This window comes from Hyla sarda, chromosome 4, assembly GCF_029499605.1.
Source record: "Hyla sarda isolate aHylSar1 chromosome 4, aHylSar1.hap1, whole genome shotgun sequence".
NCBI classification, from domain to species: domain Eukaryota; kingdom Metazoa; phylum Chordata; class Amphibia; order Anura; family Hylidae; genus Hyla; species Hyla sarda.
In genome coordinates, this window is record NC_079192.1 from 42,032,755 (window position 1) to 42,060,223 (window position 27,469).

A 27,469-nucleotide genomic window follows, 5' to 3' on the forward strand; every position below is an offset into this window, starting at 1 on the left:
AGAGAAGGGGTCATATTTGGCTTTTTGAGAGCAAATTTTGCTTGGGGGGCATGTCGCATTTAGTAAGCCCCTATGGTGCCAGGACAGCAAAATAACCCCCACATGGCATACCATTTTGGAAACTAGACTCCTTGAGGAACGTAACAAGGGGTACAGTGAGCATTTACCCCCCACTGGTGTCTGTCAGATCTTTGGAACAGTGGGCTGTACAAAAATTTTTATTTGCACAACCCACTGTTCCAAAGATCTGTCAGACACCAGTGGGGGGTAAATTCTCACTGCACCCCCCATTACATTCCGTGAGGGGTGTAGTTTCCGAAATGGGGTCACATGTGGGGTTTTTTTTTTTTTTGCGTTTGTCAAAACCGCTGTAACAATCAGCCTCCCCTGTGCAAATCACCTCAAATGTACATGGTGCACTCTCCCTTCTGGGCTTTGTTGTGCGCCCCCAGAGCACTTTGCGCCCACATATGGGGTATCTCCGTAGTCGGGAGAAGTTGCATTACAAATTTTGGGGGTCTTTTTTCCCTTTTACCTCTTGTCAAAATGAAAAGTATAGGGCAACACCAGCATGTTAGTGTAAACATTTTTTTTTTTACACTAACATGCTGGTGTAGACCCCAAATTCACCTTTTCATAAGGGGAGAAAGGAGAAAAAGCCCCCCAAAATTTGTTAGGCAATTTCTCCCGAGTACGGCTATACCCCATATGTGGCCCTAAACTGTCGCCTTGAAATACGACAGGGCTCCAAAGTGAGAGAGCGCCATGCGCATTTGAGGCCTTGAGGCGGGGGATTACAGCGAGTTTCCCACTGCGAGTTTGAGCTGCCGCTCAAAAGTAGCTGCATCGCAAACTTGCAGCCTGATACTCACTGTAAGCCACTGCCCATGTGAATGTACCTGTCACGATGCCGGCTGGCAGGTAGTGGATCCTCTGTGCCAGAGAGGGATTGGCGTGGACCGTGCTAGTGGATCGGTTCTAAGTCACTACTGGTTTTCACCAGAGCCCGCCGCAAAGCGGGATGGTCTTGCTGCGGCGGTAGTGACCAGGTCGTATCCACTAGCAACGGCTCAACCTCTCTGACTGCTGAAGATAGGCGCGGTACAAGGGAGTAGACAGAAGCAAGGTCGGACGTAGCAGAAGGTCGGGGCAGGCAGCAAGGATCGTAGTCGGGGGCAACGGCAGGAGGTCTGGAACACAGGCTAGGAACACACAAGGAAACGCTTTCACTGGCACAATGGCAACAAGATCCGGCGAGGGAGTGAAGGGGAAGTGAGGTATAAATAGGGAGTGCACAGGTGAACACACTAATTGGAACCACTGCGCCAATCAGCGGCGCAGTGGCCCTTTAAATCGCAGAGACCCGGCGCGCGCGCGCCCTAGGGAGCGGGGCCGCGCGCGCCGGGACAGGACAGACGGAGAGCGAGTCAGGTACGGGAGCCGGGATGCGCATCGCGAGCGGGCGCCACCCGCATCGCGAATCGCATCCCGGCTGGAGACGGTATCGCAGCGCACCGGGTCAGTGGAGCTGCCCGGAGCGCTGCGGTAGCGAGAGAGAAGCGAGCGCTCCGGGGAGGAGCGGGGACCCGGAGCGCTCGGCGTAACAGTACCCCCCCCCTTGGGTCTCCCCCTCTTCTTAGAGCCTGAGAACCTGAGGAGCAGACTTTTGTCTAGGATGTTGTCCTCAGGTTCCCAGGATCTCTCTTCAGGTCCACAGCCCTCCCAATCCACCAAAAAGAACCTTTTTCCTCTGACCGTCTTGGAGGCCAGTATCTCTTTCACTGAGAAGACGTCAGACGAACCGGAGACAGGAGTGGGAGAAACTAACTTGGGAGAGAAACGGTTGATGATGAGTGGTTTAAGAAGAGAGACATGAAAGGCATTAGGAATACGGAGAGAAGGAGGAAGAAGAAGTTTGTAAGAGAAAGGATTAATTTGGCACAAGACTTTGAAAGGACCAAGATAGCGTGGACCCAGTTTGTAACTGGGGACACGAAAGCGGACATATTTAGCGGAGAGCCATACCTTGTCTCCGGGAGCAAAAATGGGGGGAGCTCTTCTTTTCTTATCGGCAAACTTTTTCATGCGAGATGAAGCCTGTAAAAGAGAATTTTGGGTCTCTTTCCATATGGTGGAAAGATCACGAGTCACTTCATCTACAGCGGGCAAACCAGAGGGCAAGGGAGTAGGGAGGGGGGGAAGAGGGTGACGGCCGTACACCACGAAAAATGGGGATTTGGAGGAAGATTCAGAGACTCTAAAGTTATACGAGAATTCGGCCCATGGTAGAAGATCTGCCCAATCATCCTGGCGGGAGGAAACAAAATGTCGTAAATAATCACCCAAGACCTGGTTAATTCTTTCTACTTGTCCATTGGATTGAGGATGATATGCAGAAAAAAAGTTTAATTTAATCTTGAGTTGTTTACAGAGAGCCCTCCAGAATTTAGACACGAATTGGACGCCTCTATCCGAGACTATCTGTGTGGGCAACCCGTGAAGACGAAAAATGTGTACAAAAAATTGTTTAGCCAACTGAGGCGCTGAAGGAAGACCAGGAAGAGGGATGAAATGTGCCATCTTGGAGAATCGATCAACGACCACCCAAACAACAGTGTTGCCACGGGATGGGGGTAGGTCTGTAATAAAATCCATACCAATCAGAGACCAAGGCTGTTCGGGGACAGGCAGAGGATGAAGAAAACCAGCGGGCTTCTGGCGAGGAGTCTTATCCCGGGCACAGACAGTGCAGGCTCGCACAAAGTCCACGACATCCGTCTCCAGAGTCGGCCACCAATAGAAGCGAGAGATGAGTTGCACAGATTTCTTGATGCCTGCATGACCTGCGAGATGGGAGGAGTGACCCCATTTGAGGATTCCGAGGCGTTGGCGTGGAGAGACGAAGGTCTTTCCTGGAGGAGTTTGCCTGATGGAGGCTGGAGAAGTGGAAATCAGGCAGTCAGGAGGAATGATGTGTTGCGGAGAGAGTTCAACTTCCGAGGCATCCGAGGAACGAGAGAGAGCATCGGCCCTAATGTTCTTATCGGCAGGCCGAAAGTGAATTTCAAAATTAAATCGGGCAAAGAACAGATACCACCTGGCCTGGCGAGGATTCAGCCGTTGGGCAGACTGGAGATAGGAGAGGTTCTTGTGATCGGTGTAAATAATAACTGGAAATCTTGATCCTTCCAGCAGATGCCTCCATTCCTCAAGTGCTAATTTAATGGCTAGAAGCTCTCGATCCCCGATGGAGTAGTTCCTCTCCGCCGGAGAGAAGGTCCTAGAAAAAAAACCACAAGTAACAGCATGCCCGGAAGAATTTTTTTGTAGAAGGACCGCTCCAGCTCCTACAGAGGAGGCATCAACCTCCAATAGGAAGGGTTTAGATGGGTCAGGTCTGGAGAGCACGGGAGCCGAAGAAAAGGCAGACTTGAGCCATTTAAAGGCGTCTTCCGCTTGAGGAGGCCAAGACTTGGGATTGGCATTTTTTTTGGTTAAAGCCACGATAGGGGCCACAACGGTAGAAAAATGTGGAATAAATTGCCTGTAATAATTGGCGAACCCCAAAAAACGTTGGATAGCACGGAGTCCGGAGGGGCGTGGCCAATCTAAGACGGCAGAGAGTTTGTCTGGATCCATTTGTAGTCCCTGGCCAGAGACCAAGTATCCTAGGAAAGGAAGAGATTGGCATTCAAACAGACATTTCTCTATCTTGGCATAAAGTTGATTGTCACGAAGTCTCTGAAGAACCATACGGACATGCTGGCGGTGTTCTTCTAGATTGGCAGAAAAAATCAGGATATCGTCCAGATATACAACAACACAGGAGTATAAGAGATCACGAAAAATTTCATTAACAAAGTCTTGGAAGACGGCAGGGGCGTTGCACAGGCCAAAGGGCATGACCAGATACTCAAAGTGTCCATCTCTAGTGTTAAATGCCGTTTTCCATTCATCCCCCTCTCTGATGCGGATGAGATTATAAGCACCTCTTAAGTCCAGTTTGGTAAAGATGTGGGCACCTTGGAGGCGATCAAAGAGTTCAGAGATGAGGGGTAGGGGGTAGCGGTTCTTTACCGTGATTTTATTAAGACCGCGGTAGTCAATGCAAGGACGTAGAGAGCCATCTTTTTTGGACACAAAGAAAAATCCGGCTCCGGCAGGAGAGGAGGATTTACGGATAAAGCCCTTTTTTAAATTTTCCTGGATGTACTCAGACATAGCAAGAGTCTCTGGGGCGGACAGAGGATAAATTCTGCCCCGGGGTGGAGTAGTGCCCGGGAGGAGGTCAATAGGACAATCATAAGGCCTGTGAGGAGGTAGAGTCTCAGCTTGTTTTTTGCAAAAAACATCCGCAAAGTCCATATAGGCCTTAGGGAGACCGGTTACAGGGGGAACCACAGAGTCACGGCAAGGGGTACTGGGAACCGGTTTTAGGCAGTCCTTGAAACAAGAGGGCCCCCAACTCTTGATCTCCCCAGTGGACCAATCCAGGGTTGGGGAATGGAGTTGAAGCCAGGGTAGTCCAAGGAGAATTTCGGAAGTGCAATTGGGGAGGACCAAAAATTCAATCTTCTCGTGATGAGGTCCGATGCACATTAGAAGGGGCTCCGTGCGGAAACGTATGGTACAGTCCAATCTTTCATTGTTTACACAATTGATGTAGAGGGGTCTGGCGAGACTGGTCACTGGGATGTTGAACCTGTTGACGAGAGAGGCCAAAATAAAATTTCCTGCAGATCCGGAATCCAAGAAGGCCATAGTAGAGAAGGAGAAGGCAGAGGCAGATATCCGCACAGGCACAGTAAGACGTGGAGAAGCAGAGTAGACATCAAGGACTGTCTCACCTTTGTGCGGAGTCAGCGTACGTCTTTCCAGGCGGGGAGGACGGATAGGACAATCCTTCAGGAAGTGTTCGGTACTGGCACAGTACAGGCAGAGATTCTCCATGCGGCGTCGTGTCCTCTCTTGAGGTGTCAGGCGAGACCGGTCGACCTGCATAGCCTCCACGGCGGGAGGCACAGGAACGGATTGCAGGGGACCAGAGGAGAGAGGAGCCGGGGAGAAAAAACGCCTTGTGCGAACAAAGTCCATATCCTGGCGGAGCTCTTGATGCCTCTCAGAAAAACGCATGTCAATGCGAGTGGCTAGATGAATGAGTTCATGCAGGTTAGCAGGAGTCTCTCGTGCGGCCAGAACATCTTTAATGTTGCTGGATAGGCCTTTTTTAAAGGTCGCGCAGAGGGCCTCATTATTCCAGGATAATTCTGAAGCAAGAGTACGGAATTGTACGGCGTACTCGCCAACGGAAGAATTACCCTGGACCAGGTTCAACAGGGCAGTCTCAGCAGAAGAGGCTCGGGCAGGTTCCTCAAAGACACTTCGAATTTCCGAGAAGAAGGAGTGTATAGAGGCAGTGACAGGATCATTGCGGTCCCAGAGCGGTGTGGCCCATGACAGAGCTTTTCCAGACAGAAGGCTGACTACGAAAGCCACCTTAGACCTTTCAGTAGGAAACTGGTCCGACATCATCTCCAAGTGCAGGGAACATTGGGAAAGAAAGCCACGGCAGAATTTAGAGTCCCCATCAAATTTATCCGGCAAGGATAGTCGTAGACCAGAAGCGGCCACTCGCTGCGGAGGAGGTGCAGGAGCTGGCGGAGGAGATGATTGTTGAAGCTGTGGTAGTAGCTGCTGAAGCATCACGGTCAGTTGAGACAGCTGTTGGCCTTGTTGCGCTATCTGTTGTGACTGCTGGGCGACCACCGTGGTGAGGTCGGCGACAACTGGCAGAGGAACTTCAGCGGGATCCATGGCCGGATCTACTGTCACGATGCCGGCTGGCAGGTAGTGGATCCTCTGTGCCAGAGAGGGATTGGCGTGGACCGTGCTAGTGGATCGGTTCTAAGTCACTACTGGTTTTCACCAGAGCCCGCCGCAAAGCGGGATGGTCTTGCTGCGGCGGTAGTGACCAGGTCGTATCCACTAGCAACGGCTCAACCTCTCTGACTGCTGAAGATAGGCGCGGTACAAGGGAGTAGATAGAAGCAAGGTCGGACGTAGCAGAAGGTCGGGGCAGGCAGCAAGGATCGTAGTCGGGGGCAACGGCAGGAGGTCTGGAACACAGGCTAGGAACACACAAGGAAACGCTTTCACTGGCACAATGGCAACAAGATCCGGCGAGGGAGTGAAGGGGAAGTGAGGTATAAATAGGGAGTGCACAGGTGAACACACTAATTGGAACCACTGCGCCAATCAGCGGCGCAGTGGCCCTTTAAATCGCAGAGACCCGGCGCGCGCGCGCCCTAGGGAGCGGGGCCGCGCGCGCCGGGACAGGACAGACGGAGAGCGAGTCAGGTACGGGAGCCGGGATGCGCATCGCGAGCGGGCGCCACCCGCATCGCGAATCGCATCCCGGCTGGAGACGGTATCGCAGCGCACCGGGTCAGTGGAGCTGCCCGGAGCGCTGCGGTAGCGAGAGAGAAGCGAGCGCTCCGGGGAGGAGCGGGGACCCGGAGCGCTCGGCGTAACAGTACCCTGTACATTCACAGGGGGGGGGGGGGGGACCTCCAGCTGTTGCAAAACTACAACTCCCAGCATGCACAGTCTATCAGTGCATGCTGGTAGTTATAGTTTTGCAACAGCTGGAGGCACACGGGTTGGGAAACACTGAGTTAGGAAACAGACAATGTTTCCCAACCAGTGTGCCTCCAGTTGTTGCAATACCACAACTCCCAAACATTCTCAGGCATGCTGGAAGCAGTAGTTCGGCAACATCTTTAGAGCCAGATGTTGCCGAACTTCAACTCCCAGCATGCCTAGACAGTAAGGGCATGCTGAGGATGTGTAGTTTTGCAACATCTGGAAGGGCACAGTGGTCTCCAAACTGTGGACCTCCAGTTGTTGCAAAACTGCAACTTCCAGTATGCCAAAACTGTCCAGGCATTCTGGGAGTTGTAGTTCTGCAACATCTGAAGGGCCAGATGTTACAGAACTACAACTCCCAGCATGCCTAGACAGTAAGGGCATGCTGAGGATGTGTAGTTTTGCAACATCTGGAAGGGCACAGTGGTCTCCAAACTGTGGACCTCCAGTTGTTGCAAAACTGCAACTTCCAGTATGCCAAAACTGTCCAGGCATTCTGGGAGTTGTAGTTCTGCAACATCTGAAGGGCCAGATGTTACAGAACTACAACTCCCAGCATGCCTAGACAGTAAGGGCATGCTGAGGATGTGTAGTTTTGCAACATCTGGAAGGGCACAGTGGTCTCCAAACTGTGGACCTCCAGTTGTTGCAAAACTGCAACTCCCAGCATGCCCAGACGCCAAGGGCTGTCTGGGCATGCTGGGAGTTGTAATGTAAGGGGACCAGATGGAGCAGTCCAGATCGCTTTACGGCGGTCTGGACTGCTACAAAGGTCCCGCAACGCCGCCGAAGATCAACTCACCTGTCATCACCCCCGCCGTCTCTGCCACTGGGATCCGGGTCTTCAGGGACGAGGTAAGTACCGGGGCCGGGCCCCAGCACTCCCCCGTCCCCCGCTGCATCCTCCGGTCTTCCTCCCGTTCTCTCCGGACTTCCAAGGGCCAGACAGGGCGGGAGGAAGTAACCGTCCCCCCCCCCCCCCCCCCCCCCCTGCGATTGGTCGGTTAGCTAACCGAGGAATCGCAGGGGATAGGAGGAGGTGGCAGGCTTGCCACCTTGCTCCTAGCCTCCAGCATGGTCCTGGCTGTCTGTGACAACCGGGATCATGCAAAATTACCGGGCGGTCGGGTCCCAGAGACCCGATCAGCCCGGTAGCGCCGCAGATCGCAGGGCGATTTCCCTCGCGATTTGCGATGATCGCCGACATGGGGGGCCTACATGGCCCCCCTCGGCGTTTGCCCTGGATTCCTGCTGAAGCATTTCAGCAGGCATCCGCTTCCGATCTCTGTCCGGCGCGAGGCAGGGAGCAGAAACCGCCAGGACGTCCTGGTTCCTTAAAGCCCAGGGTGCCAGGACGTCCCCTGACGTCCTGGGTCCTTAAGGGGTTAAGGTGAAAATGTGCTGCGTCCTTAGGGGGTTAAAAAGGCGCAAATCACTGCCATAAAAAAAGTGTCATAGAAAACACACATTACAAAAATTAGTTGAAATTACTCATTAATATAAGCAGACCACCTTGTTATTAATATATATACATATTTTAATAACACAATGGTCTTTAATGGTCTGCTTATATTAATGAGTAATTTCAACTAATTTTTGTAATGTGTGTTTTCTATGACACTTTTTTATGGCAGTGATTTGCGCCTATTTGTACCAAATATCCGGACCTTTAAACGTGTCCATCTTAACCAAATTGAAAAATGTTTCCAAATTTGAATACATTTTTTAAAAGTTTTATTTAATATATATATAAACTCTAAAAAAAAGATATGTATTCAAATTTGGAAACATTTTTCAATTTGGTTAAGATGGACATGTTTAAAGGTCTGGATATTTGGTACAATTAAAGGAAAACTGCCACATATTTTCTCCTGCACTATCCACAGCTATTGGTGGATAGTGCGGTAGACGCTGATTAAAACGAGCCCTACCTTGGTCTGATCCGCGCCACCGTTCGCCCGCAATTGTAGTTTTAATCTCTGTGTATATCCGTCTGTAACTGGCAAAGGCGGGGCTTCTGTGGGCTAACTGACACTGACGTCAGCGCCGCTCATGAATATTCATCCCTGGCTCTGGTTAGGTGCGGCAAAGAAAGGGAGAACAGGAGGGATGAATATTCATGAGCGGCGCTGACGTCAGTGTCCGTTAGCCAGCAGAAGCCCCGCCTTTGCCAGTTACAGCAGGATATACACAGAGATTAAAACTACAAGTGCGGGCGAACGGCGGCGCGGATCAGACCAAGGTACGGCTCGTTTTAATCAGCGTCTTCCGCACTATCCACCAATAGTGCGATAGTGTGGATAGTGCGGGAGAAAATATGTGACAGTTTTCCTTTAAGCTTAACACACAAGGAATCACCTCTGAAAGAGCTTCCTGTAACACTCACCTGTAAGGTGGGTAAATTCACACATATGACAGTCATTTTTTTAAATTGCACCAAATTTATAGCCCAACTTGCGCCTTTTTGTAAATTTGGTGCAGTGAGGTAAAAAGCCACCCATGAAAAAAAGGAGTAAAAAAACACATATCACAGACATTATTCGTAAATACCCCCCATCTGCCCCATAAGAGACCAGTAATATAATTGTCATATGGGGCCCTGTTGCAGATTATGCTTCGGGGCCCAGAAGCGACAAGCTGCGCCTCTGGTGACACTCATAGAGGTGACTGACTGTTGTATGAGATGGCTCCCCACATCATCACACCAGCAGGGGGCAGTGTGTCACTCCACAGCAAAGGCAGAATTGGCACGCTGATCACGAGACCTCTTTACTCCAACGTGACCATTGTGAGACAGAATCTGTATTTGTCGCTTTGCTAAGAGTGCATTCACACCACGTTTTTGCAATACAGTTCCCGTATCAGGTTTTTGATGAAAAACGGATTCCTCAAAAACGGACTAAACTGTATCAAAACGTGTGTACAAATTTCAACCCGTATACAGTTATAAACCATATACGGTTTGAAAAATGATGTCCGGATGCATCCGTTTTTTAAGAAAAAAACGTATCCATTTTTTAACTTTTCACTCCATTTTGAATAAAGTTTCACTTGTTTGATTGAAATTCCAAGAAAAAAAAACTGTGCAAAGTCAAAAAAACATGTGGTGAAAACCGGATGGAACAATATGTTAAAATAAAACGTATATGGTTTAATACAGTTTTTCACCCGGACCCCAAAAAACGTGGTAGACTACAGTTTTGGGTACGGGAAAAAAAAAGTGACAAAAAAAAGGATGCAAAACGGACACAACCTGATGCATCTTTTGCCATACGGTTTTCAATATTGAGTCAATGCATACGGTTTTCAATAAGGTTCCGTACGGTTTTCACATTGAAAACATATACGGAACTGTATTGCAAAAACGTGGTGTGAATGCACCTTAATACTGTGCCAGTCCATAGCAGGACAAGTGTGTAATGAAGGTGCCACCTGCCATCTGGATAGTAGACAAGGAAACCGTGAGAGCTACTCATGTGTGGAGGAGTAAACTCTCTACTGCAGTGGCCTAAAACTGTGGCCCTCCAGATGTGGCAAAACTTCAACTCCCAGCATGCCCGGACAGCCGTTGGCTGTCCGGGCATACTGGGAGTTGAAGTTTTGCCACATCTGGAGAGCAACAGTTTGAGACCACTGCTCTACTGGTAGACTGTCCGGGTTCGTTGGGAGACTGTTAGTCTAGTGTGCGTGCCCTTACATAACCACAGGCCGCGACACTTCGTTACAGCTTAGGCTACTTTCACACTGCCGTTATGACACGCCAGTGTGACGGGCATCAGGGGAGCTGGGGAGAATAGCGGAAGAAAAATTACTGCATGTGTCGTCTTTTTCTCTCGCTACTCTTGCTACAAAAATAACAGCGCCCAACGGCCCCCGTTATAGTAAATAAGATCCATCGGGAGCCGTTATTGCCCATTGTGCGCTGCCTTGATAATGGCTGTTAAAGGCTGAAAAAAAAAGAGCCTAATGGCCGTTTAGAAACGGGGCACCATGACAGTGTCAAAGTAGCCTTAGTGAAAATGGCCTAGATTATGGGCAATTCATTAAATGTATCATCCTGCTGGGTCATGGTGGGTTGTCTAGCAGTCACCGATCTCACCAAAAGGTATGCTACCCAAAAGTAGCCTTTGAGAGTATATACATACAGTGGGGCAAAAAAGTATTTAGTCAGCCACCAATTGTGCAAGTTCTCCCACTTGCCTGTAATTTTCATCATACATATACCTCAACTATGAGAGACATAATGAGAAAAAAAAATCCATAAAATCACATTGTCTGATTTTTAAAGAATTTATTAGCAAATTATGGTGGAAAATAAGTATTCGGTCAATAACAAAAGTTCATCTCAGTACTTTGTTATATACCCTTTGTTGGCAATGACAGAGGTCAAATGTTTTCTGTAAGTCTTTACAAGGTTTTCACACACTGTTGCTGGTATTTCGGCCTATTCCTCCATGCAGATCTCCTCTAGAGCAGTGATGTTTGGGATCATTGTCATGCTGAAAGACCCAGCCACGTTTCATCTTCAATGCCCTTGCTGATGGAAGGATGTTTTCAATAAAAATCTCACGATACATGGCCCCATTCATTCTTTCCTTCACACGGATCAGTCATCCTGGTCCCTTAGCAGAAAAACAGCCCCAAAGCATGATGTTTCCACCCCATGCTTCACAGTAGGTATGGTATTCTTTGGATGCAACTCAGCATTCTTTCTCCTCCAAAACGACAAGTTGAGTTTTTATCAAAAAGGTCTACTTTGGTTTCATCTGACCATATGACATTTTCCCCAAACTCTTCTGGATCATGCAAATGCTCTCTAGCAAACTTCAGACAGGCCCGGATATATACTGGCTTAAGCAGGGGGACATGTCTGGTACTGCATGATTGAGTCCCTGGCGGCATAGTGTGTTACTGATGGTAGCCTTTGTTACTTTGGTCCCAGCTCTCTGCAGGTCATTCACTAGGTTCCCCCCGTGTGGTTCTGAGATTTTTGCTCACTGTTCTTGTGATCTTTTTGACATCACAGAGTGAGATCTTGCACGAAGCCCTAGATAGAGGGAGATTATCAGTGGTCTTGTATGTCTTCTATTTTCTAATAATTGCTCCCACAGTTGATTTATTGACGCCAAGCTGCTTGCCTATTGCAGATTCACTCTTCCCAGCCTGGTGCAGGTCTATAATTTTGTTTCTGGTGTCCTTCGACAGCTCTTTGGTCTTGACCATAGTGGAGTTTGGAGTGTGGCTTTTTGAGGTTGTGGACAGGTGTCTTTTATACAGATAAGTTCAAACTGGTGCCATTAGTACAGGTAACTAGTGGAGAACAGAGGAGACTCTTAAAGAAGAAGTTACAGGTCTGTGAGAGCCAGAAATCTTGCTTGTTTGTAGGTGACCAAATACTTATTTTCCACCATAATGATGAAAATGACAGGCCTCTCTTCTTTTTGAGTTGGAGAACTTGCACAATTGGTGGCTGACTAAATACTTTTTTGCCCCACTCTCTCTCTATATATATATATATATATATATATATATATATATATATATGTATATATATATATATAATTATTTATATATATATATATATATATATATATATATATATATATATACCTCTTTTATACCCTCTAGTGGAAATACTCAGTGTCTAGCCAGACCGTACCTGCAATCATTTATATACCTAAACTAGACATAACTTCATGCCTTATTTTGGAGCAAACTCTGGGTGGACAGTATTTTTACCACTTTACAAACTTTTTACATTGTGCAACCAATTAAAGTGGCTCTACCCCACGTGATGACCAAATAACATCTCCGCATATGCACACGGTAATCTAAAGGCCATATACATAAGACACGTGTTGGTTGAACAATTCAATTGTGGCAGGACTAGCCAACCATGTAACAACCGTGTAATGTGTTTCTGGGCCTCCTGATTTTTCCCCAATGGGAGATGTTCGTGAATGATGGAGAAGGATTGGGAATGTTCAGTTTTAACTCATTTTGTTCTTAAGAAGATGATCAAACCCCAGAGGAGTCTGGCAGCAGCTTTCTCCTTTATTTCCACTGTAAATATGTACCAATCATGCGTGTGTGTGTGTGTTTGTGTGTGTGTGTGGGGGGGGGGGGGGGGGTATCTTATGGTCTGCCTAAATGGGCCCTGTCCATTTAGATGTTATACATCTTGGAAAAACATGAACGTTTTAAATATACTTCATAAAATTGGTATCACCTTTTCTTGAAATAAGAAGAAAAAGAACAGACATGGTCAGGTTAACAAGTTTTTGCTCACCTGGTGATATTATGCTTGGAGCACAACATCTAAAATAGCATGTAGCCCAATAGGTAGGGTAGGTAGCCGGGGTGCAGCCTGGAGCTTGTCCCGTCTGAGGGTAGACTTCGGTTGGTTCACAGTATAGCAGAGATGCAACCTGTAAAAAATTGATGGAAAAAGATATTGCTTATACACGTTACAGGTCATGCAGATGCTTTGCTTGTCTTTTTTATGTGTCTAGCTTCTGTATTTGACTCACCAATCCCTCTGTTCTGCTGCTCACTGATACTACCATCCACTGCTCAAGAAGGGGTGTGTCCAAGGCAATCATTAAGCCTACCCTCACTCACCATGTATTCACTTCCTCCCTGAGTCTGCTGTGCTGGGTCTCTTTGTCCAATCACTGCAGGCTGCTCTGTAACCCCCTATTATCTGTTTTCATACTGAAGTCTGATAGGACAGAGGCGTGCTTTTCCCACCCTTAAGTACTGGATGGTATGGGAACCCCTAATCTTTTTTTTATAAGCCAAGAAAAGGAGATGTGCTTGCAATAACGGCAGGCTGGTAAGAATTGCTCCAATGTAAGCGCTCAATATTTTCATCTTATTTCGCATCTATTCCTTCTGGGGATCTTCCTAGTTTCGTTTGATTTAGATTCCGGGTTGAGCGCTTACATTGGAGCAATTCTTACCAGCCTGCCGTTATTGCAAGCACATCTCTGCTATCACCTTTTCTTGGCTTATAAAAAAAGATTAGGGGTTCCCATACCATCCAGTACTTAAGGGTGGGAAAAGCACGCCTCTGTCCTATCAGACTTGAATGATTATCAGGGTAGGAGCGATCTAGAGAATAGGTCATCAATTTTTTACAGGTTGGATAACGCCTTTTAGCAGCTTGCCTTGTTAGCGCAGTAGATAGCGCGTCAGTCTCGTAATCTGAAGGTCGTGAGTTTGATCCTCACACGGGGCAATTGTCTTATTGGGCAGACTAGATGGGCCAAACGGTTCTTATCTGCCGATACATTCTATGTTTAATATCTTGGCTGCCACTATGGCATTTACCCAAGAGACAGTCTATGTATAATAGGGGTACTCCGCTGCAAGACATCTTATCCCCTATCCAAAAGGGGATACCTGGGACACCTGGTGCTGTGCGGAGATCGTGGGGGTACAAGCGGACCCTGCAATAAGATGTCTAGCAGAGGAGTACCCCTTTAGAATGAGTGAGCAGCAGAACAGAGGGATTTGTGAGCCAAATACAGAAGCTAGACACATTAAAAGACATATAAAGCATCTGCCTGACCTGTAATGTGTATAAGCAATATTTCTTTCTGTGATTTGAGGTACGCTTTAATAGTGCCACGCAATATCTAAATAATTCCGCTATACGGTTAGTATTACGTTTCATGGCAGTCCATAAACTGGGGAGCCAGGTGGTCTGTAACCCTCCCCCACGTCTCTATACCAGTCTTGTTATGTAGACACTTGCGTCCAAAGTGTTACTAAAGATTGAAAACAACATATTTATTCATAAGTACCGTCATTTCTTCCTCTCCCGGAGACGGAGCGCAACATTAGTCAGAAAATAACAGTAATTGAAGGAACGTATTATTGATAGACATTAAAGGAATGGCTGCAGATTAACACATGGCACCGGAGACACAATGATTAATGGCGGAGATGGCCGCAGAACGCCTCTGTATGCCGAACAGGATCTCATTCCAAAAAGTGCAAATTAATGCGGTTGGGTCACAGAACAACAAAAGCGAAATATAGCGGTAATGGCCCCGTAATGTTACTGACTGCGGAGGACGGGGATTTAGGATTCATTATTTCAGATGATGATTAATCCCTTCCCTGCTCCAGAGATGGAGGGAGTCGATGTTAACTCTTCTCCTGGCAATAAACTCTTGTTAATGTCGAGATCTCTCTGATATTAAAGAAATCCGAGCTCTAAATAAACAGCTTAATGTTATGCACAAGTGGAAATGCTATAATGGAATCTGTCAGCAGTCGGGAGCCCTCCAAACTGATGGCGCTGGGCGGGGGATGGGAAGAGGAGACTGATCCGATCTCTGGTTCAGAGGATGCTACCTGTGCGGCCAAGAAAAACGGGTTAGGGGGATTGTTATTTTGTTTTATGTATCTTTGCTTCGTTTTTCTGGTGAAAAAAAAAAAACCCAAACTGCAGCAAAAAGTCAATAGAAAAGTATAAAACGCTATACAAACAATTCTTGTCTTTGTCATTTCCTCACTTGATATTTTTTTTTGTGATGAGCGGCACAGGCCATATTCGAATTTGCGATATTTTACGAATATATGCGCGAATATTCATCATATATTCGCGAAATTCGCATAATGGTTATATTCGTTTTCTTTCTTTTTTTGCGCATATGCGAAAATATATGTGCCTATTTGCGAATATTGAGCCCTCCCTTCTTTAATGGTATAGGGAACTAAGGGGCTAGTGCAGCGGTCTCCAACCTGTGGACCTCCAGATGTTGCAAAACTACAACTCCCAGCATGCCCGGACAGCCGTTGGCTGTCCGGGCATGCTGAAGTTGTAGTTTTGCAACATCTGGAGGTCCGCAGGTTGGAGACCACTGCACCAGCCCATTAGTTCCCTATACCATTAACCCCTTAAAGGGGTATTCCGCCCCTAGACATCTTATCCCCTATCCAAAGGATAGGGGATAAGATGTTAGATCGCCACGGTCTCGCTGCTGGGGACCCCCGGGATCCCCGCTGCGGCACCGCGCTATAATTACAGCACAGAGCGAGAAATCGCTCTGCACGTAATGATGGGCGGTACAGGGGCCGGAGCATCGTTACGTCACGGCTCCGCCCCTCGGGATGTCACGGCCCGCCCCTTTCAGTACAAGTCTATAGGAGGGGGCGTGGCGGTCGTCACGCCCCCTCCCATAGACTTGCGTTAAGGGGACGGGCCGTGATGTCACGAGGGGCGGCGCCATGACGTCACGCTGCTCCGTCCCCCCGTATCGCCCGTCATTACACACAGAGCGAACTCGCTCTGTGCTGTAATGATAGCGCGGTGCCGCAGCGGGGATCCCGGGGGTCCCCAGCAGCGGGACCACGGCGATCTGACATCTTATCCCCTATCCTTTGGATAGGGGATAAGATGTCTAGGGGCGGAATACCCCTTTAAGAACCAGGGGTTCTTCCGTTTTTGCATTTTCGTTTTTTCCTCCTTACCTTTAAAAAATCATAACTCTTTCAATTTTGCACCTGAAAATCCATAGGATGGCTTATTTTTTGCACCACCAATTCTACTTTGTAATGACGTCAGTCATTTTATCCAATAATCTACGGCGAAACGGAAAAAAAAAAAATAATTGTGAGACAAAATTGAAAAAAAGAAAAACGCCATTTTGTAACTTTTGGGGGCTTCCGTTTCTACGTAGTACATTTTTCGGTAAAAATGACATCTTATCTTTATTCTGTAGTTCGTCCATGCGATTAAAATGATACCCTACTTATATAGTTTTGATTTTGTCGGACTTCTGGAAAAAATCATAACTACATGCAGGAAAATGTATACGTTTATGTCAGAACCGCTGTAAAATCAGCCACCTCTGTGAAAATCACCAATTTAGGCCTCAAATGTACATAGTGCGCTCTCACTCTTGAGCTTGTTGTGTGTCCACAAAGCATTTTTCGCTCACATATGGGATATTTCCGTACTCAGGAAAAATTGCATTACAAATTTTGGGGGTATTTTTTTCCTTTTACCTCTTGTGAAAATTCCCCCAAAATTTGTAACGCAATTTCTCTTGAGTACGGAAATACCCCATATGTGGCCTAAAACAGTTTCTTTGAAATATGAAAGGGCTCCCAAGTGAGAGAGCGCCATGCGCATTTGAGGCCTAAATTAGGGATTTGCCTAGGGGTGGACTTGGATGTAAGCGTTACAATTGCCTCTGCTACCAAAAAAATTCTAGGGAGTTGTTGTTTTGCAACAGCTGGAGGCTCCGTTTTGGAAACACTGTTGTATGAGAAGTTTTTTCTTTTTATTGGGGGGGAAAGGGGGGGGGGGGACAGTGTACGTGTGTTTATATGTAGTGTTTTACCCTTTATCTTGTGTCAGTGTAGTATTTTTAGGGTACATTCACAGGGGCGGGGGTTTACGGTGAGTTTCCCGCTAGGAGTTTGGGTTTTGGCGGAAAATTTGCCTCAGCTCAAACTTCAAGCAGGAAACTCACTGTAAACCCGCCCGTGTGAATGTACCCTGTACATTCATTTGGGGGGGAGGGGGCAAACCTCCAGCTGTTGCTGACAGACCGTGCATGCTAGGAGTTGTACTTTTGCAACAGCTGGAGGCACACTGGTTGGAAAACCTTGAGTTAGGTTCTGTTATCTAACTCAGTATTTTCCAACCAGTGTACCTCCAGCTGTTGAAAAACTACAAATCCCAGCATGTACTGATCGCCAAAGGGCATGGTGTGAGATGTAGTTATGCAACAACTGGAGGCATGCAACTACAACTCCCAAGCCTGTTGCTGTTCGTGCATGCTGTAAGTTGCTGTTTTGCAAGATTTAGAGGGCCACGGTTTAGAGACCACCGCACGGTGATCTCCAAACTGCCACCCTCCATATGTTGCAAAACTACAAATCCCAGCATGCCCAGACAGTAAACTGCTGTGTGGACATGCTGGGAGTTGTAGTTTTGCCAAATCTAGAGGACCACAGTTTAGAGACCACTGCACAGTGATCTCCAAACTGTACCCCTCTAAATATTGCAAAACTACAAACCCCAGCATACCCAAACAGCAAACAGCTGTCTGGGCATGCTGGAACTGGAGGGCTACAGCTCAGAGACCACTGTAAACTGTGGCCCTCCAGATGTTGGTAGGCAAATACTCACCTGGCAGTAGCAGGATCACCTCTGCAGCCGCCGCCGCACATAGAGGATCGCCGCCGGTAAGAGACCTTTGGCGCCTGTCCCAGCACAGTTCCCCCACTCTGCCTGGACTAGTGTGGGTGGGCAGAGTGAGGGAACCGAACTTTAACCCCCCCGCCATGATCTGCTTTGGTCAGTCGCTATTGATCAGGATTGATCACCTCACCCTGCCATCTCACTCCTATGCCTTCCGGGGGATCGGGGGTGTCTTGGTGACCCCTATGACCCGGAATTGTCGCAGATCGCCAGTCTAAATTAACCAGCGATTTGGGGCGATCACCGACATGGGGGGCGGTCTCAGGACACCCCCAGGCATTGGCACGGGATGCCTGCTGAATGTTTTCAGCAGGCATCCCGGTCCGGTCCCTGCCTGGTGATTGGCGGGGACCGAAATTCCCACGGGCATACATGTACGCCCTGGGTTCTTAAAGACTCTGGATGCAGGGTGTACCTGTACGCCCTGCATCCCCAAGTGCTTGATATCTCTACTATCGCTATAGCATTTACCCAGGAGACAGTCTCTGTATGAAAGGGGCACTCTGCTGTGAGACATCTTATCCCCTATCCAAAGAATAAGAAGAGAATATGTCTGATTGTTAGTGTTCCCCCACTGCGACCCCTGCGATCTCTGCACAGTCATCATGACCCCTCCAATAGACATTCATGGTGTGGACATGGTGTAGCGTGATGTCACGACCACTGATGCTGGAACCTGGCATTCGTTCAAAATGCTGGCTGCTGTGTGAAGATCACGGGGGTACCAGCGGCGTGACCCCCATGATTAGACATCTTATCCCCTATCCATTGATAGGGGATAAGATATCTAACAGAGGAGTACCTCTTTAAGCACCAGCTGCCCCAATTCTCATCTCTGAGTGACAGCTCTAGTGTCCAATCAGGGGACTTTTAGAGTTGTCATTTAGGGCTCAGAGGAGAGACTGGGAAAGGTCTCCCAAGGTAAGGTATTTCCATTTCAGCTTGTTATTCCCTATCTTGTGGATAGGGGAAAACAAGCTGATCAATGGAGGTCCAACCACTGGGACCCCTAACAACCACTGGGACCCCTGCCAATGCAGAGAACAAGAAAATAACTGTATGGTTATTGCTCCATTCATACACTATAGGGCAATCGGACGCTTCCGAGTTCATCGACTGTAAGCGTTCAGTGGCCCTACAGAGAATGAACGGTGCATGGTGGCGGCACCGTGCACTCCTTTCATTCCAGAGGCATTTATATCACTGGTATTGGGATCGCTGGGGGTCCCAGCAGTCAAAGCCCTACTGATCACCTTGTTATCCCCTATCCTGAAGAAGCTGAGTTGGAAATACTCCTTTAACATGAAGGCTCTGTCTTCCGGGCAGTTGCAGCAGCGGCAACCGGAATATTATATCACATTTTTCTTCCTTGATGAACGGAACCCAAGGAATGATCACCCTCCTCTCCCTGTTTTCTGCTGTCAGAACTCTTGAGGGCTCACGTGTGCTAGCAGACTCCCAATTATCCAGCATTTCATAGTCTGTTCTAAAAGTATGGCCTTCATTTCTAGTCCAATACTATTTGATAATCTAGAACTTAACAAAGTTAGTAGTGGTAACAGCCAACTAGAAGACTTCCTAATGTGCTTTGTATTTTGAATTCTCACTATGTTTAAGACCACTGACTGCTGGGAATGGAGATATTTGCACTGGTCGTAAAGCCAGTCATACTTAACCCCTTAAGGACTCAGGGTTTTTCCGTTTTTGCACTTTCGTTTTTTCCTCCTTACCTTTTAAAAATCATTACCCTCTCAATTTTCCACCTAAAATCCAAATTATGGCTTATTTTTTGCGTCACTAATTCTACTTTCCAGTGACATTAGTCATTTTACCCAAAAATGCACGGCGAAACGGAAAAAAAATCATTGTGCGACAAAATCAAAGAAAAAACGCCATTTTGTAACTTTTGGGGTCTTCCATTTCTACGCAGTGCATATTTCGGTAAAAATGACACCTTATTATTCTGTAGGTCCATACGGTTAAAATGATACCCTACTTATATAGGTTTGATTTTGTTGTACTTCTGTAAAAAATCATAACTACATGCAGGAAAATTTATACATTTAAAATTGTCATCTTCTGACCCCTATAACTTTTTATTTTTCCACGTACAGGGCGGTATGAGGACTCATTTTTTGGTCAGACTTTTTGATAACTTTTTATTCCTTTTTTAATGGTATAAAAAGTGACCAAAATACGCTTTTTTGGACTTTGGAATTTTTTGGAACGTACGCCATTGACCGTGCGGTTTAATTAAGGATATATTTTTATAGTTCGGACATTTACGCACGCGGCGATAACACATATGTTTATTTTTTTATTTATTTACACTGTTTTATTTTTTTTATGGGAAAAGGGGTTGTGATTCAAACTTTTATCATGGAAGGGGTTAAATGACCTTTATTAACACTTTTTTTTTACTCTTCTTTTGCAGTGTTATAGGTCCCATAGGGACCTATAACACTGCACACACTGATCTCCTATGCTGATCACTGGCGTGTATTAACACGCCTGTGATCAGTGTTATCGGCGCTTGACTGCTCCTGCCTGGATCTCAGGCACGGAGCAGTCATTCGTCGATCGGACACCGAGGAGGCAGGTAAGGGCCCTCCCGGTGTCCTGTAAGCTGTTCGGGACGCCGCGATTTCACCGCGGCGGTCCCGAACAGCCCGACTGACTAGCCGGGATAATTTAACTTTCGCTTTAGAAGCGGCGGTCTGCTTTGAGCGCTGCTTTTAAAGGGTTAATACCACACATTGCCGCGATCGGCGATGTGTGGTATTAGCCGCGGGTCCCGGCCTCAGCGCGCCCCCGCTTCATATGGCGGGAGCCGGCGCAGGACGTAAATATACGTCCTGCGTCGTTAAGGGGTTAAAGGGTCCCTATATATTTTATCCTTTGGATAGGGGATAAGATGTCTTATGTCTCTTGGAACCCCTGTGATCTCTCCTACATACACCCCTATCATCTGGTGAACAGAGCGAGCTTCACTCCGTGCTGGATGACTGGTGATGCAGGGGCCAGAGAATAGTGACGTCACGGCCCTGCCTCCTCAATGCAAGTCTATGAGAGGAGGGGCGTGGGGGCCACCACGCCCCCTCCCATAGACTTGCATTGAGGGGGCAGGACGTGACATCATGAGGAGGCGGGACAGTGACGTCACTATCTTCTGGCCCCTGCATCGCCAGTCATCAGGCACGGAGCGAAGTTTGCTCTGTTCACCAGATGACAGGGGTGCGGCAGGAGAGATCGCAGGGGATCCCAGCGGCGTGACTCCCGCAATCAGACATCTTATCCCCTATCTTTTGGATAGGCGATAAGATGTCTAGGGGTGGAGTACCCCTTTAAAGCATTAACATAATCTAAAGAAAAAGAGAAATGTCAAATGTTTTGATCAGTTTGGGTCTTGGTGTTTAGACCCTGACCGATCTCTAGAACTAGCCGGAGAAATGTGCTTGACTATGTGCCTTTCCCCCCGATCTCTTCTAACTTCAGAAGGTTCCATGGACTTCCTATAGATTCCATCTCCTGCAGCGAGGAGAGACCTGCTTAGTCAAACTGCTTAGTCAAACACATTTCCCCGCTCATTCTAGCGATCAATGCCGGTCTAAACACCAAGACGAGTAAAATGACACCAAAACAATTTACAGCTGAGGGTTTGCTGCAGATATAAACTGTCTAAACAATCCTTTGTGAGATACATATATCAGTAGTACAGATCTAGTTTGTTACAGAGTCCACACTGTTAATCTGACTGAGGATTGTCTAGACGGGGGATTATTGTAGCAAATTCTCTTTATGAGGTGTATTTGGTGGGTTCTGTTTTCCAGTCTCTGAATGTATAAATGAGCAAGAAGATATCTTAAAGGGGTACTCCGCCCCTAGACATCTTATCCCCTATCCAAAGGATAGGGGATAAGATGTCAGATCGCCGCGGTCCCGCTGTTGGGGACCCCCGGGATCGCCGCTGCGGCACCCCACTGTCATTACTGCACAAAGCTAGTTCACTCTGCACGTAATGAAAGGCAGTACAGGGGCCAGAGCATCGTTACGGCCTGCCCCCCCCCCTCAATACGAGTCTATGGGAGGGGGCGTGGCGGTCGTCAAGCCCCCTGCCATAAACTTGTATTAAGGGGGCGGGCAGTGATGTCACAAGGGGCGGAGCCATGACGTCACGTCACACTGCTCCGTCCCCTGTATCGCCCGTCATTACGCACAGAGCGAACTTGCTCTGTGCAGTAATGACAGCGGGGTGAGGCAGCGGCGATCCCGGGGGTCCCCAACAGCGGGACCGCGGAGATCTGACATCTTATCCCCTATCCTTTGGATAGGGGATAAGATGTCTAGGGGCAGAGTACCACTTTAAAAGTGTCAAAGAATTGATATGTAAAGTACAGTACAATCCCCTATGGGGGGGTCTTCTCAACAAAAAAGACAGCTATATGGAATCTATGGTGGAGTGAAAATCCATCACATAAAATCTGGTCTGGATAATGGGGTGGCCTTCTGGAGAGGTTTGATGTTTGTTTGACCATTAGCTGGACAATGTAAAATCTCCTTTAGGTCAGATTCACGCTACAGAATCTCTGGAAAATTTGGGACTGAATCAGTTGGCACTAGGACCGTGCGTACATTGCCCTCCCCATAAACAGCAATGTGTTCCAGACAGACTCTGCTGAAAGAATGAGCACCGGAATATCGGAATGGAATTTTATTAGTGTGAACTTGACCATAGGCTTGTCACATATTAATCACCCTCTATTTATTTCCTGCAAACATGGGAATAGGTTTTCATACAGTAAGAAGAAGGAAAGTCCACGGAATAACCAAAAAGAAGAAATATAGCTCAAGAAAGATCATCTGAACCTCAGAAAACATGACATTTTGGTCATCATGACCATTGTCTATTTGGTATCTAAAATCATAATAGTGACAAGACAAGCATGTTTAAATATCAAGTTGACCAGGGTCGTGATGACCAAAAGTTCTTGAATTGGTATGTTTTCTGGGTTTTAGATAATACAGGATTTTGTTCTAAATGTATAAAGCAGAGAAGCATGGAATTTTATTTGCAAATAAATTCATTGAAATGGACAGGAGAGTCGTTGAAACATACATATTAGGAAGAATGGAAGGCAAACTGTGCAACAACAGAGCTGTCCAGCACACCAGCACATGAAAGTAGGGTAAGAGCTGTCCAGCATACCAGTACATGAAAGTAGGGTAAGAGCTGTCCAGCACACCAGCACATGAAAGTAGGGTAAGAGCTGTGAAGCACACCAGTACATGAAAGTAGGGTAAGAGCTGTCCAGCACACCAGCACATGAAAGTAGGATAAGAGCTGTCCAGCATACCAGCACATGAAAGTAGGGTAAGAGCTGTCCAGCACGTGAAAGTAGGTTAAGAGCTGTCCAGCATACCAGTACATGAAAGTAGGGTAAGAGCTGTCTAGCACACCAGCACATGAAAGTAGGGTAAGAGCTGTCCAACATGTCAGGAGCTCAGTAAAAATAAAAATAAAATAAGTGTTGTAAACCGAAGACATATGTAATTATATGTTGTAGACTGGAGACTCCATTGATATGGGATGATTGGTTGTAGACTGGAGACTCCATGATATGTGATTATCAATAGTAGACTAGAGAATTCACTGATAATTGAAGAAGAGATGTTCTATGGATTTACTCTATGTGAATATGTGATATTTTTACTGAATAATGTCACATATTCTCTAGAAGTTGTGAATATAAAGAGCTGGAGCTTCCTAGTGATCCCATTAGATATGAAATAATGATGTCTCTGACTGAACTTCATGTCCCCCTGGGGTCACTGATTCACAAATATGGAATTATTCAGTTCAACAAGGTCTAGTTCGTGATGAGCGTCTAATGACAGCCACCTATCTGCTGTGCCTCAGGATCTAATAAGTGTGTAGAAGGACAGTACAGAGGACCCCCGCTGCTCATCTCCACATCACTAACAAGGCTAAGTCCTGACCCCCACTACCAGCTCCATAATGAGCGGCCATAACATTAAAACCACTTGAAGGGGAAGTGAGTTACATTGGTTATCTCATGAACATAAGACTTCAGCGGGAAGTGACCAGTCAGTTCCTGAAGTTGTTGACATGAACTTTAATCTTCCCATATCTCCACCTAATGGAGATTCTACGGGATGTCTAATCAATGGAGGCTGCACCTAAATAACCACATAAACCTTGGACACTTTAGCTATGAGCTGAACACATTTGTTGTTCTATAGGTAGCCAGGTAAGTAGGTAGCTAGCTTTGTAGGTAAGCAGGTATGTAGCTAGCTAGTCAGTGAAATAGGTAGGTAGCCAAGTAGCTAGATAGAATTTGGAAGGTAGGTAGATACGCAGGTACGTAAGTAGCAAGGTAGGTAGGTAGCCAGGTAGGTCACTATGTAGGTAAGAAGGTGAGGATGTAGGTAGCCAAATAGCTAGCTACACAAGTAGAGGAGGAGCAGCACATCAGAAGTGAGGGTCAGTGTAGGGTTCCAGCTATGTAAGGCTTCAGTCCACAACAAAAGATCATAGCAGTACATCCATATAGCAAAGAAGTGAGGCTTAATTTGCACATCACAGGGCCATTGATCTCTCACGGTCTTTGTCAAGCAAATACTTTCACAAACTGCTTGACAAAAACCGTAAGATGGTTGATACGTCTGATACTATGGCCCTGTGGTGCTGAAATAAAGCCTCACTTCTTTTCTATATGGATGTGCTGCTATGATCTGTTGTTGTGTAAGTAGCTAGATAGATAAGTAGGTAGCTATGTAGGTAGGTAGCCAGGTAGCTAGGTAAGTCCCTATGTAGGCAGGTAGGTAGGTACCTAAGTAGGTAGGTAAGTAAAAGAGCAGATAGGTAGCTATGTAAGTCTATGTAAGTAGGTAGCAAGGTAGGTAGGTAGCTATGTAGGTACAATATATATATATATATATATATATATATATATATATATATATATAGCGATTGTTTGGTGAATAAAGCCACACATTTTTCACCAAAGCTACTTGTGTGCCGCTGTTTTCTGCTATTTACTTCATCTGGGACTCTTGGGACCAAGTCCATCTGCAGCGAGCACCAACCTGAACTGTTTTTTTATCCAGTGCTGCCCGTATCTTTCCTTCTGCTATAAATACATTATATATATATATATATATATATATATATATATATATATGAAGGTAGCCAGGTAGGTATCTATTTAGGCATTTTGGTACTCAGGTAGCTAGCTATGTAGTTATATCCACAAAGAATGAGAAGGGAGACACTTGTTACTAATATAAAATATATATAATTTTATTGATATACATTGAAATCTTATAAAAATATGGTATTTATGTTAAGGGAAACACAAAATTTTCACAAAGTGGAGAATAAATAGGCGAAGCTCCAGAACAGACCCACATCAATATGAAGTCAACATATAATAGGTAAGTATCCACATTAGGGATCGACCGATTATCGGTTTGGCCGATATTATCGTCCGATATGCACGATTTTAAGCGTTATCGGTATCGGCAATTAACTTGGCGATAATCCGATAATGCCACGCCCCCCCACACTGCCCCCACCACACCACGCCGCACCACCCACCACATCGTGACCGCCCACCCCACCGTGCTGCGCCGCACCCCCCCACCGCACAGCATCACACCCCCCACCGCACCGCCCCGGCCCCATTGCCTCCCCCATCCACGGTTTTATAATTAACTGTTCCCGGGGTCCACGCTACTTCTGGCTCCTGCTGCGTCCTGCGTTACGCTGTGCGCAATGACGAGTGACGTCCTCAACGTGATGTCACCATCAGTGCGCACAGTGACAGCTCAGGAGGATTCCACCGGAGCCAGATGTAGAGTGATTATAGGTAATTATAAAACTGGGAATGGGGGAGGCAATGGGGCCGGGGTGGTGGGGTGTGGCGGTGGGGGGCGGTCGCAGTGGCGGTGATAGGACTCAGGCAGACCCCCGGACAGGCAGGGGGAGAGAAGTGGGTGGCGGCGGCGGCCTCTGGCACCGCAAAAGCCACTGCAGTTCATTGATTTAAAGCGCCCGCTTTAAATCAATGAACTGCAGCAGTGTCGGGGGGGGGGGGGGGGGGGGTGTCTAAATAGCCGATAACTTATACCAGTATATCGGTATAAGTTATTGGCCTAACCTCCACAGATTATCAGTATCGGCCCTAAAAAAATCAATATCGGTTGATCCCTAATCCACATATATATACGCTATGTAAACCATAGGGACCATGGATTCCTCCCATAAGTGGTAAAGACAAGCTCATATGAAAGATACATACCAAAATTAGGATGTACAATGAACATAGAGGTCTGCCGGAGCGACGCCATCAGAATGTTGCTATGTATGTATCTTTCCTATTAGCTTGTCTTTACCACTTATGGGAGGAATCCATGGTCCCTATGGTTTACATAGCGTATATACATGTGGATACTTACCTATTATATGTCGACTTCATATTAATGTGGGTCTGTTCTGGAGCTTCGCCTATTTATTCTCCACTTTGTGGAAATTTTGTGTTTCCCTTAACATAAATACCATTTTTTTTAATAAGATTTTAATGTATATCAATAAAATTATATATATTTTATATTAGTAACAAGTGTCTCCCTTTTCGTTCTTTGTGGATATAATTTCTGTGTAGGAGTACACAATAGGTTTCATGCTATATATATATTTCATATACAGCATTTTCTTTGCTGTTGCGTTAGCTAGCTATTAGAGATGAGCGAACTTACAGTAAATTTGATTCGTCACAAACTTCTCGGCTCGGCAGTTGATGTATTTTCCTGCATATATTAGTTCAGCTTTCAGGTGCTCCGGTGGGCTGGAAAAGGTGGATATAGTCCTAGGAGACTCTTTCCTAGGAATGTATCCACCTTTTCCAGCCCACCGGAGCACCTTAAGGCTGAACTAATTTACGCAGGATAAGTCATCAACTGCCGAGCCGAGAAGTTCGTGACAAATCGAATTTACTGTAAGTTTGCTCATCTCTGCTAGCTATGTAGGTAGGTATTCATGGAGGTAGGTTTATAACCTGGTATGTAACTTTCTCAATAGGTTTTTATGTAGGCAGGTAACCAGGTGGGTAGATAGGTAGCCAGGTAGGTAGCCAGGTAGGTAGCCATGTAGGTAGGTGACCAGGCAGCCAATTGTAGCGCAACATTTGACAATGGCTCCTGATGCAGTCCCTTCATATAATCCTAAATGATTCCAAACAGATGCAGCGCTCTAAGTGAGAGGAACCTTATCCTTAATGAAATGATTGAACCTTAGTGGGTGATAAAAAAAACGTTTTAGCGATAAAGCTGTCAGGAACAATCTCTGAAGCCTGCTATCTCAGACTTGTCCAGCAGGTGTCCTCAGGGCGCATCTCAAGATTGACTCTCATATAGATGTGGTGACTATGCGTACTGTAGCCAAGAGAGTCAGTGGATGAATCTGCATAGCCTATAGTGTAGACCAGTGTTTCCCAAACAGGGTGCCTCCAGCTGTTGCAAAACTACAACTCCCAGCATGACCAGAGAGCCAAAGGAAATCCCTCATGTGCCTTTGATTTT

General features: G+C 46.7%; 1 protein-coding gene and 1 non-coding gene across 4 annotated transcripts in view; both read left to right on the top strand.

The window, feature by feature from the left end:
• OLFM2 (olfactomedin 2) overlaps positions 1-27,469 on the top strand; it is a 372,622-nt gene that overhangs the window by 151,121 nt on the left and 194,032 nt on the right. The gene's annotated exons all lie outside the window — the stretch shown is intronic.
• Positions 13,813-13,885, top strand: TRNAT-CGU (transfer RNA threonine (anticodon CGU)). The gene has a single exon. It is a non-coding gene; the product is annotated as a tRNA-Thr (tRNA).